The sequence below is a fragment of the Rutidosis leptorrhynchoides genome, chromosome 10, assembly GCF_046630445.1.
Source record: "Rutidosis leptorrhynchoides isolate AG116_Rl617_1_P2 chromosome 10, CSIRO_AGI_Rlap_v1, whole genome shotgun sequence".
Taxonomy (NCBI): Eukaryota; Viridiplantae; Streptophyta; class Magnoliopsida; order Asterales; family Asteraceae; genus Rutidosis; species Rutidosis leptorrhynchoides.
In genome coordinates this window covers 102,917,478-102,928,434 of record NC_092342.1, presented here as the reverse complement: position 1 = coordinate 102,928,434, position 10,957 = coordinate 102,917,478, and the positions used below count along the sequence as shown (strand labels likewise).

The following is a 10,957-nucleotide window of genomic DNA, read 5'->3' as shown; positions in this document are numbered from 1 at the left end:
CCCAGGAGCTTGGCCACATCTATAAATTCAGCAATTTTTCGGACGAATGATGTACAATATATCAATCTCTCTCACTCTCAATATATATATATATATATATTTATATTTATAAGTTTAATTTTAATTTAAAGTTAATAATAATAAGGTTATAGTGGCGAATATTTTAAGTTTGTAAGTCAAAATTCTGTCCGTGTAACGCTACGCTATTAATACTCATTGTAAGTTATGTTCAACCTTTTTAAATTAATGTCTCGTAGCTAAGTTATTATTATGCTTATTTAAGCCGAAATAATCGTGATGTTGGGCTAAATATTAAAGACGGGGTAATTGGGCTTTTTACCATAATTGGGGTTTGAACAAAAGAACGACACTTGTGGAAATTGGACTATGGGCTATTAATGGGCTTTATATTAACTAAACGATACCTCGTTAATTTAATATAAAGATTACAATTTGACGTATCTATATATAACCACATACGCTTAATCGGGTACGGTGGGCGAGATGTCTATAAATACAATTTATCGTTCATTTTACCGGACAAGGAGATGAATTAATAGTTAATGGACTTATTAAAACAGGGGTGGATTACATTCAAGGGTAATTGGTGTAATTGTTAACAAATTAGTAAAACCTTGGATTACACTCAGTCGATAACCTTGTGTATTCATTAAACAAATTATTAAGACCTTGTTACAGTTCGAATCCCCAATTAGTTGAAATATTTGACTTCGGGTATAAGGATAATTTGACGAAGACTCTCGCACTTTATATTTATGACTGATGGACTATTATGGACAAAACCGTATGGACATATCGAATAATCCAGGACAAAGGACAATTAACCCATGGTAATAAACTAAAATCAACACGTCGAACATCATGATTATGGAAGTTTAAATAAGCATAATTCCTATATTTTATATCTTATCGCATTTTTAATTATCGTACTTTTAATTATTGCAATTTTATTTACCGTCATTTTATTTATCGCACTTTAATTTATCGCATTTTATTTATCGTCATTTACTTTACGCTTTAAATTAAGTTGTATTTATTTTTAATATTTTACATTAGGTTTTAATTGTGACTTAAGACATAAAATCGACAAGCCGGTCACTAAACGGTAAACCCCCCCCCCCCCTCTTTTATAATAATAATAATAATAATAATATTACTTATATATATATATATATATATATATATATATATATATATATATATATATATATATATATATATTAATTATATTTATACAAATATAGTTTACAAATATAGGGTTAAACTTGGCTAGCTCCCTGCGGAACGAACCGGACTTACTAAAAACTACACTACTGTACGATTAGGTACACTGCCTATAAGTGTTGTAGCAAGGTTTAGGTATTTTCACTCTATAAATAAATAAATAACTTGTGTAAATTTGTATCGTATTTTGTAGCCAAAAATATAACTATTTCGTATACGCTGCTGCACACATCAAGTATTTTTGGCGCCGCTGCCGGCGACTCGGCAAAACGCTATATTTTTACACTATATTTTAGTAAACCTATATTTTTGTAAAAATATATTATTTCTTATTTCATAAAAATATTTTGTATTTATAATAAGTGTTAAAAAAACAAATAAATAAATAAATATTTAATAAATAGGAAACTGGGTCGAGCCTGATCAAAGCCCGAATGTTTTCTGGATTCTTGGGCCATGCGATCGCATGAGCCAGAAGCCCAATACCCATGCGACCGCATGGCTCTGTCTGACACGCCTGAAACCTTGCTGGAACGGATTAGGGTTAAGATTTATTAATTATTATTAATTATTATTAATTATTATTAATTAATTAGTAATTAGGGTTTATATATAATAATAATTAGTTTTAGTTTTATTTAATTTGTATTTTTAAGTTTTTCATTATTTTTATTAATTATAAGTTAATACTTTTATAAAATAATAATATAAAAATAATATTTTTGTAAAATTGTATTTTTATCAATTTAGTTTATTTTTGTATTTTGTATTTTTCTTATTTATCGTTTAATTCATAATTCATAATATTTTTCGTTCATAATATTAATTACGTAGTTATAGATTTACCGTAGATTTTTAGATTTTTAGGCTTTGCCGTAAATTCCCTTAAGTGCTTTTTCTTTAGATTAAGATTTAGGCGCTTTAGAATCTTACAACGTCGCTTATTGCCTTAGTTTTAAATAAATTTTAGTGCCTTTTAAGTTATTGCCGTTTTGGATATAGAATTCCTTTAAGCTTTAATACCTTTAGGCACAACTTTTAATATTTAGTTTTTAGACTTTTAAGTTTCGACGTTTTTCTTTCTTATTTTTATTTTTCGAACTTTTATTTTTCGACGTTTTTCGACGCACTCTTTTTCTTTCTTATTTCTCGACGCTCTAGTTTTTAGGACATAGAATTTTCTTTATTTTCTTTAAAATTTCGACGGAAAAATTATTTTAAGCGGTTAAATTGATATACATCAAAATTTTCTGGTTCGTAGTAATAGTTGGATTTGTTAGTGGCGAGTTGTGGGCTTCCGATTTAAGGGGTCCTGGCTACCTGCTGCATCTATTGGCTATTCGAAACGTGGACAAAATCAAAAAAGTCTATTAATTTGATAACTTATATAATTTTTATCTTTATAACTAATAGGATATTCAGTGAATGCACCGAGCAAAACGTTCACCACCTTTCATACGTTCACCACCTGTAACTCGATCAAGACATCTAGCCAATATTGTCGCCGTTGATTTTTCTTTAGAATCATCATCAAGTCGACCAAGTATTCCAATTCAAATTTCCGATAATCCATTTTTTGAACCCGACTTCAAAATTGAAAACCCGGAGGATATTCAAGGACAATTCCAAGATCCAGAACCACTAATCATTCCTCCTGAACCACAAACCGTTAAATCAGAATTCTCTAGTGATTCGTATTCAACAAATTCAATTATGGAAGTAACGGAACCTCTAAGTATGGAAGATCGAATGAGAGCCACACGCACGGGCCAAGGACACGCCATTATTAAGCCAGATGTTAATGCGCCAGATTATGAAATCAAAGGACAAATCCTACAAATGGTAACTAATCAATGCCAATATAGTGGTGCGTCGAAGGAAGATCCAAACGAACATTTCGAACCTTTAATAGGATCTGTACTCTATTCAAAATCAGAGAAGTTGAGGATGAACAGATCTATCTCATGTTATTTCCTTGGACTTTAAAGGGAGAAGCCAAAGAGTGGTTAGAATCGTTACCTGAAGGGGCGATTGATACATGGGATGTTTTAGTTGAGAAATTTCTTAAACAATTCTTTCCGGCATCTAAAGCTGTGAGACTTCAAGGAGAAATTGTTACGTTCACGCAAAAGCCAAATGAAATATTATATGAGGCGTGAAAAAGATTCGGAAAGTTGTTGAGAGGATGTCCTCAGCACGGTTTAGATACTTATCAAATAGTACAAATATTCTACCAAGGATGCGACGTTGCTACACGAAAAGACATCGACATAACAGCTGGTGGTTCCATTATGAAGAAAACCACAACTGAAGCTTACAAAATTATTGATAACACAGCCTCCCACTCACATGAGTGGTGAAATGTCCCGTTCTTATTGATTAAAAACGTTCCATATTAATTGATTTCGTTGCGAGGTTTTGACCTCTATATGAGACATTTTTCAAAGACTGCATTCATTTTTAAAACAAACCATAACCTTTATTTCATAAATAAAGGTTTAAAAAGCTTTACGTAGATTATCAAATAATGATAATCTAAAATATCCTGTTTACACACGACCATTACATAATGGTTTACAATACAAATATGTTACATCGAAATCAGTTTCTTGAATGCAGTTTTTACACAATATCATACAAACATGGACTCCAAATCTTGTCCTTATTTTAGTATGCAACAGCGGAAGCTCTTAGTATTCACCTGAGAATAAACATGCTTTAAACGTCAACAAAAATGTTGGTGAGTTATAGGTTTAACCTATATATATCAAATCGTAACAATAGACCACAAGATTTCATATTTCAATACACATCCCATACATAGAGATAAAAATCATTCATATGGTGAACACCTGGTAATCAACATTAACGAGATGCATATATAAGAATATCCCCATCATTCCGGGACACCCTTCGGATATGATATAAATTTCGAAGTACTAAAGCATCCGGTACTTTGGATGGGGTTTGTTAGGCCCAATAGATCTATCTTTAGGATTCGCGTCAATTAGGGTGTCTGTTCCCTAATTCTTAGATTACCAGACTTAATAAAAAGGGGCATATTCGATTTCGATAATTCAACCATAGAATGTAGTTTCACGTACTTGTGTCTATTTTGTAAATCATTTATAAAACCTGCATGTATTCTCATCCCAAAAATATTAGATTTTAAAAGTGGGACTATAACTCACTTTCACAGATTTTTACTTCGTCGGGAAGTAAGACTTGGCCACTGGTTGATTCACGAACCTATAACAATATATACATATATATCAAAGTATGTTCAAAATATATTTACAACACTTTTAATATATTTTGATGTTTTAAGTTTATTAAGTCAGCTGTCCTCGTTAGTAACCTACAACTAATTGTCCACAGTTAGATGTACAGAAATAAATCGATAAATATTATCTTGAATCAATCCACGACCCAGTGTATACGTATCTCAATATTGATCACAACTCAAACTATATATATTTTGGAATCAACCTCAACCCTGTATAGCTAACTCCAACATTCACATATAGAGTGTCTATGGTTGTTCCGAAATATATATAGATGAGTCAACATGATAGGTCGAAACATTGTATACGTGTCTATGGTATCTCAAGATTACATAATATACAATGCAAGTTGATCAAGTTATGGTTGGAATAGATTTGTTACCAATTTTCACGTAGCTAAAATGAGAAAAATTATCCAATCTTGTTTTACCCATAACTTCTTCATTTTAAATCCGTTTTGAGTGAATCAAATTGCTATGGTTTCATATTGAACTCTATTTTATGAATCTAAACAGAAAAATTATAGGTTTATAGTCAAAAAAATAAGTTACAAGTCATTTTTTAAAAGTAGTCATTTCAGTCGAAAGAACGACGTCTAGATGACCATTTTAGAAAACATACTTTCACTTTAAGTTTAACCATAATTTTTGGATATAGTTTCATGTTCATAATAAAAATTATTTTCCCAGAATAACAACTTTTAAATCAAAGTTTATCATAGTTTTTAATTAACTAACCCAAAACAACCCGCGGTGTTACTACGACGGCGTAAATTCTATTTTACAGTGTTTTTCGTGTTTCCAGGTTTTAAATCATTAAGTTAGCATATCATATAGATATAGAACATGTATTTAGTTGATTTTAAAAGTCAAGTTAGAAGGATTAACTTTTGTTTGCGAACAAGTTTAGAATTAACTAAACTATGTTCTAGTGATTACAAGTTTAAACCTTCGAATAAGATAGCTTTATATGTATGAATCGAATGATGTTATGAACATCATTACTACCTTAAGTTCCTTGGATAAACCTATTGGAAAAGAAAAAAATGGATCTAGCTTCAACGGATCCTTGGATGGCTCGAAGTTCTTGAAGCAGAATCATGACACGAAAACAAGTTCAAGTAAGATCATCACTTGAAATAAGATTGTTATAGTTATAGAAATTGAACCAAAGTTTGAATATGATTATTACCTTGTATTAGAATGATAACCTACTGTAAGAAACAAATATTTCTTGAGGTTGGATGATGTAGTGACCCGAACTTTTCCATGTTTATATATATTAATTGAGATTGATATTTACATGATTAAATGTTTCCAACATGTTAAGCAATTAAACTTGTTAAGACTTGATTAATTGAAATATGTTTCATATAGACAATTGACCACCCAAGTTGACCGGTGATTCACGAACGTTAAAACTTGTAAAGACTATATGATGACATATATATGGATATATATATAGTTAACATGATACTATGATAAGTAAACATATCATTAAGTATATTAACAATGAACTACATATGTAAAAACAAGACTACTAACTTAATGATTTTTAAACGAGACATATATGTAACGATTATCGTTGTAAAGACATTTAATGTATATATATCATATTAAGAGATATTCATACATGATAATATCATGATAATATAATAATTTAAAATCTCATTTGATATTATAAATATTGGGTTAACAACATTTAACAAGATCGTTAACCTAAAGGTTTCAAAACAACACTTACATGTAACGACTAACGATGACTTAACGACTCAGTTAAAATGTATATACATGTTGTGTTTTAATATGTATTTATACACTTTTGAAAGACTTCAATACACTTATCAAAATACTTCTACTTAACAAAAATTCTTACAATTACATCCTCGTTCAGTTTCATCAACAATTCTACTCGTATGCACCCGTATTCGTACTCGTACAATACACAGCTTTTAGATGTATGTACTATTGGTATATACACTCCAATGATCAGCTCTTAGCAGCCCATGTGAGTCACCTAACACATGTGGGAACCATCATTTGGCAACTAGCATGAAATATCTCATAAAATTACAAAAATATGAGTAATCATTCATGACTTATTTACATGAAAACAAAATTACATATCCTTTATATCTAATCCATACACCAACGACCAAAAACACCTACAAACACTTTAATTCTTCAATTTTCTTCATCTAATTGATCTCTCTCAAGTTCTATCTTCAAGTTCTAAGTGTTCTTCATATATTCTACAAGTTCTAGTTACATAAAATCAAGAATACTTTCAAGTTTGCTAGCTCACTTCCAATCTTGTAAGGTGATCATCCAACCTCAAGAAATATTTGTTTCTTACAGTAGGTTATCATTCTAATACAAAGTAATAATCATATTCAAACTTTGATTCAATTTCTATAACTATAACAATCTTATTTCAAGTGATGATCTTACTTGAACTTGTTTTCGTGTCATGATTCTGCTTCAAGAACTTCGAGCCATCCAAGGATCCGTTGAAGCTAGATCCATTTTTCTCTTTTCCAGTAGGTTTATCCAAGGAACTTAAGGTAGTAATGATGTTCATAACATCATTCGATTCATACATATAAAGCTATCTTATTCGAAGGTTTAAACTTGTAATCACTAGAACATAGTTTAGTTAATTCTAAACTTGTTCGCAAACAAAAGTTAATCCTTCTAACTTGACTTTTAAAATCAACTAAACACATGTTCTATATCTATATGATATGCTAACTTAATGATTTAAAACCTGGAAACACGAAAAACACCGTAAAACCGGATTTACGCCGTCGTAGTAACACCGCGGGCTGTTTTGGGTTAGTTAATTAAAAACTATGATAAACTTTGATTTAAAAGTTGTTATTCTGAGAAAATGATTTTTATTATGAACATGAAACTATATCCAAAAATTATGGTTAAACTCAAAATGGAAGTATGTTTTCTAAAATGGTCATCTAGACGTCGTTCTTTCGACTGAAATGACTACCTTTACAAAAAAGACTTGTAACTTATTTTTCCGACTATAAATCTATACTTTTTCTGTTTAGATTCATAAAATAGAGTTCAATATAAAACCATAGCAATTTGATTCACTCAAAACGGATTTAAAATGAAGAAGTTATGGGTAAAACAAGATTGGATAATTTTTCTCATTTTAGCTACGTGAAAATTGGTAACAAATCTATTCCAACCATAACTTAATCAACTTGTATTGTATATTATATAATCTTGAGATACCATAGACACGTATACAATGTTTCGACCTATCATGTCGACACATCTATATATATTTCGGAACAACCATAGACACTCTATATGTGAATGTTGGAGTTAGCTATACAGGGTTGAGGTTGATTCCAAAATATATATAGTTTGAGTTGTGATCAATACTGAGATACGTATACACTGGGTCGTGGAATGATTCAAGATAATATTTATCGATTTATTTCTGTACATCTAACTGTGGACAACTAGTTGTAGGTTACTAACGAGGACAGCTGACTTAATAAACTTAAAACATCAAAATATATTAAAAGTGTTGTAAATATATTTTGAACATACTTTGATATATATGTATATATTGTTATAGGTTCGTGAATCAACCAGTGGCCAAGTCTTACTTCCCGACGAAGTAAAAATCTGTGAAAGTGAGTTATAGTCCCACTTTTAAAATCTAATATTTTTGGGATGAGAATACATGCAGGTTTTATAAATCATTTACAAAATAGACACAAGTACGTGAAACTACATTCTATGGTTGAATTATCGAAATCGAATATGCCCCTTTTTATTAAGTCTGGTAATCTAAGAATTAGGGAACAGTCACCCTAATTGGGACTAACAAGCCCCATCCAAAGTACCGGATGCTTTAGTACTTCGAAATTTATATCATATCCGAAGGGTGTCCCGGAATTATGGGGATATTCTTATATATGCATCTTGTTAATGTCGGTTACCAGGTGTTCACCATATGAATGATTTTTATCTCTATGTATGGGATGTGTATTGAAATATGAAATCTTGTGGTCTATTATTATGATTTGATATATATAGGTTAAACCTATAACTCACCAACATTTTTGTTGACGTTTTAAGCATGTTTATTCTCAGGTGATTATTAAGAGCTTCTGCTATCGCATACTTAAATAAGAACGAGATTTGGAGTCCATGCTTATATGATGTTGTGTAAAAACTGCATTCAAGAAACTTATTTTGTTGTAACATATTTGTATTATAAACCATTATGTAATGGTCGTGTGTAAACAGGATATTTTAGATTATCATTATTTGATAATCTACGTAAAGCTTTTTAAACCTTTATTGATGAAATAAAGGTTATGGTTTGTTTTAAAATGAATGCAGTCTTTGAAAAACGTCTCATATAGAGGTCAAAACCTCGCAACGAAATCAATTAATATGGAACGTTTTTAATCAATAAGAACGGGACATTTCAGATGATCACCTTACAAGATTGGAAGTGAGCTAGCAAACTTGAAAGTATTCTTGATTTTATGTAACTAGAACTTGTAGAATTTATGAAGAACACTTAGAACTTGAAGATAGAACTTGAGAGAGATCAATTAGATGAAGAAAATTGAAGAATGAAAGTGTTTGTAGGTTGTTTTGGTCGTTGGTGTATGGATTAGATATAAAGGATATGTAATTTTGTTTTCATGTAAATAAGTCATGAATGATTACTCATATTTTTGTAATTTTATGAGATATTTCATGCTAGTTGCCAAATGATGGTTCCCACATATGTTAGGTGACTCACATGGGCTGCTAAGAGCTGATCATTGGAGTGTATATACCAATAGTACATACATCTAAAAGCTGTGTATTGTACGAGTACGAATACGGGTGCATACGAGTAGAATTGTTGATGAAACTGAACGAGGATGTAATTGTAAGCATTTTTGTTAAGTAGAAGTATTTTGATAAGTGTATTGAAGTCTTTCAAAAGTGTATAAATACATATTAAAACACTACATGTATATACATTTTAACTGAGTCGTTAAGTCATCGTTAGTCGTTACGTGTAAGTGTTGTTTTGAAACCTTTAGGTTGACGATCTTGTTAAATGTTGTTAACCCAATGTTTATAATATCAAATGAGATTTTAAATTATTATATTATCATGATATTATCATGTATGAATATTTCTTAATATGATATATATATACATTAAATGTCTTTACAACGATAATCGTTACATATATGTCTCGTTTAAAAATCATTAAGTTAGTAGTCTTGTTTTTACATATGTAGTTCATTGTTAATATACTTAATGATATGTTTACTTATCATAGTATCATGTTAACTATATATATATCCATATATATGTCATCATATAGTTTTTACAAGTTTTAACGTTCGTGAATCACCGGTCAACTTGGGTGGTCAATTGTCTATATGAAACATATTTCAATTAATCAAGTCTTAACAAGTTTGATTGCTTAACATGTTGGAAACATTTAATCATGTAAATATCAATCTCAATTAATATATATAAACATGGAAAAGTTCGGGTCACTACAAGTGGCACCAGGAAAAAGATATCTTTCGTTATCTAAAGCGGCTAGAGCCAATTCTAGCCATGACTTTGATTCCATTTTCGCAAAAATAGATGCTTTCGAGAGACGAATGGAAAAGATGAATAAAGATATTCACGCAATACGAATCAGTTGTGAGCAATGCAGTGGACCAAACTTAACGAAAGATTGTAATGTTGAACAAACAATGGAACTACGTGAGAATGTTTCCTACATGAACCAAAGGCCGGGAAATAATTATCAAAATAATTATCAAATTAATTATCAACCGCCAAGGCCAAACTTCAATCGAAATCAAAACATTCTTTACAATCCAAATGGGCCAAACAATAACTCGTACAACCAACAAGGTCTGAATAACCAACCAACTCAAAACAACATTTTCAATCAACAAAGACCTAGCTTATATATACCACCACAACAAACCGAAGAGAAAAAGTCAAATCTGGAAGAAATGATGGCAAAGCTAATGGAATCTCAAACACAATTTATTACATCTCAAACCCAAACAAATGAGAGGTTTGATCAGTCATTAAGAACTCAACAAGCTTCCATTTTGAATCTAGAAAAACACGTAGGTACTCTTGCTAGCATGATGAGTGAGAGGGAACAAGGAAAGCTACCGAGTGATACTGAAGTAAATCCTCGGAATGAGAATGTTAATATGGTATCAACGAATTCTGAAAAACCAGCATCAGAAGATGGGAAGGTTTTAGATGTGAGTAACAATGAAGAAGTTAGAACACTACCACCACCCGAGTATGTAAAGCCAGTGGTGGCACCATACAGACCACCCATCCCGTTTCCAAGAAAAGGAGTTGAGTATGAGCAAGTAATAGGTAATAAAGTTTGTGATACCT

At 30.8% G+C, this 10,957-nt stretch overlaps 1 non-coding gene across 1 annotated transcript; it reads right to left on the bottom strand.

Moving 5' to 3' along the window:
• Nucleotides 1-3,341: 3,341 nt before the first annotated feature.
• LOC139874063 (small nucleolar RNA R71) lies at nt 3,342-3,448 on the bottom strand. Its single transcript, XR_011767765.1, has one exon. It is a non-coding gene; the product is annotated as a small nucleolar RNA R71 (small nucleolar RNA).
• Nucleotides 3,449-10,957: the final 7,509 nt, after the last annotated feature.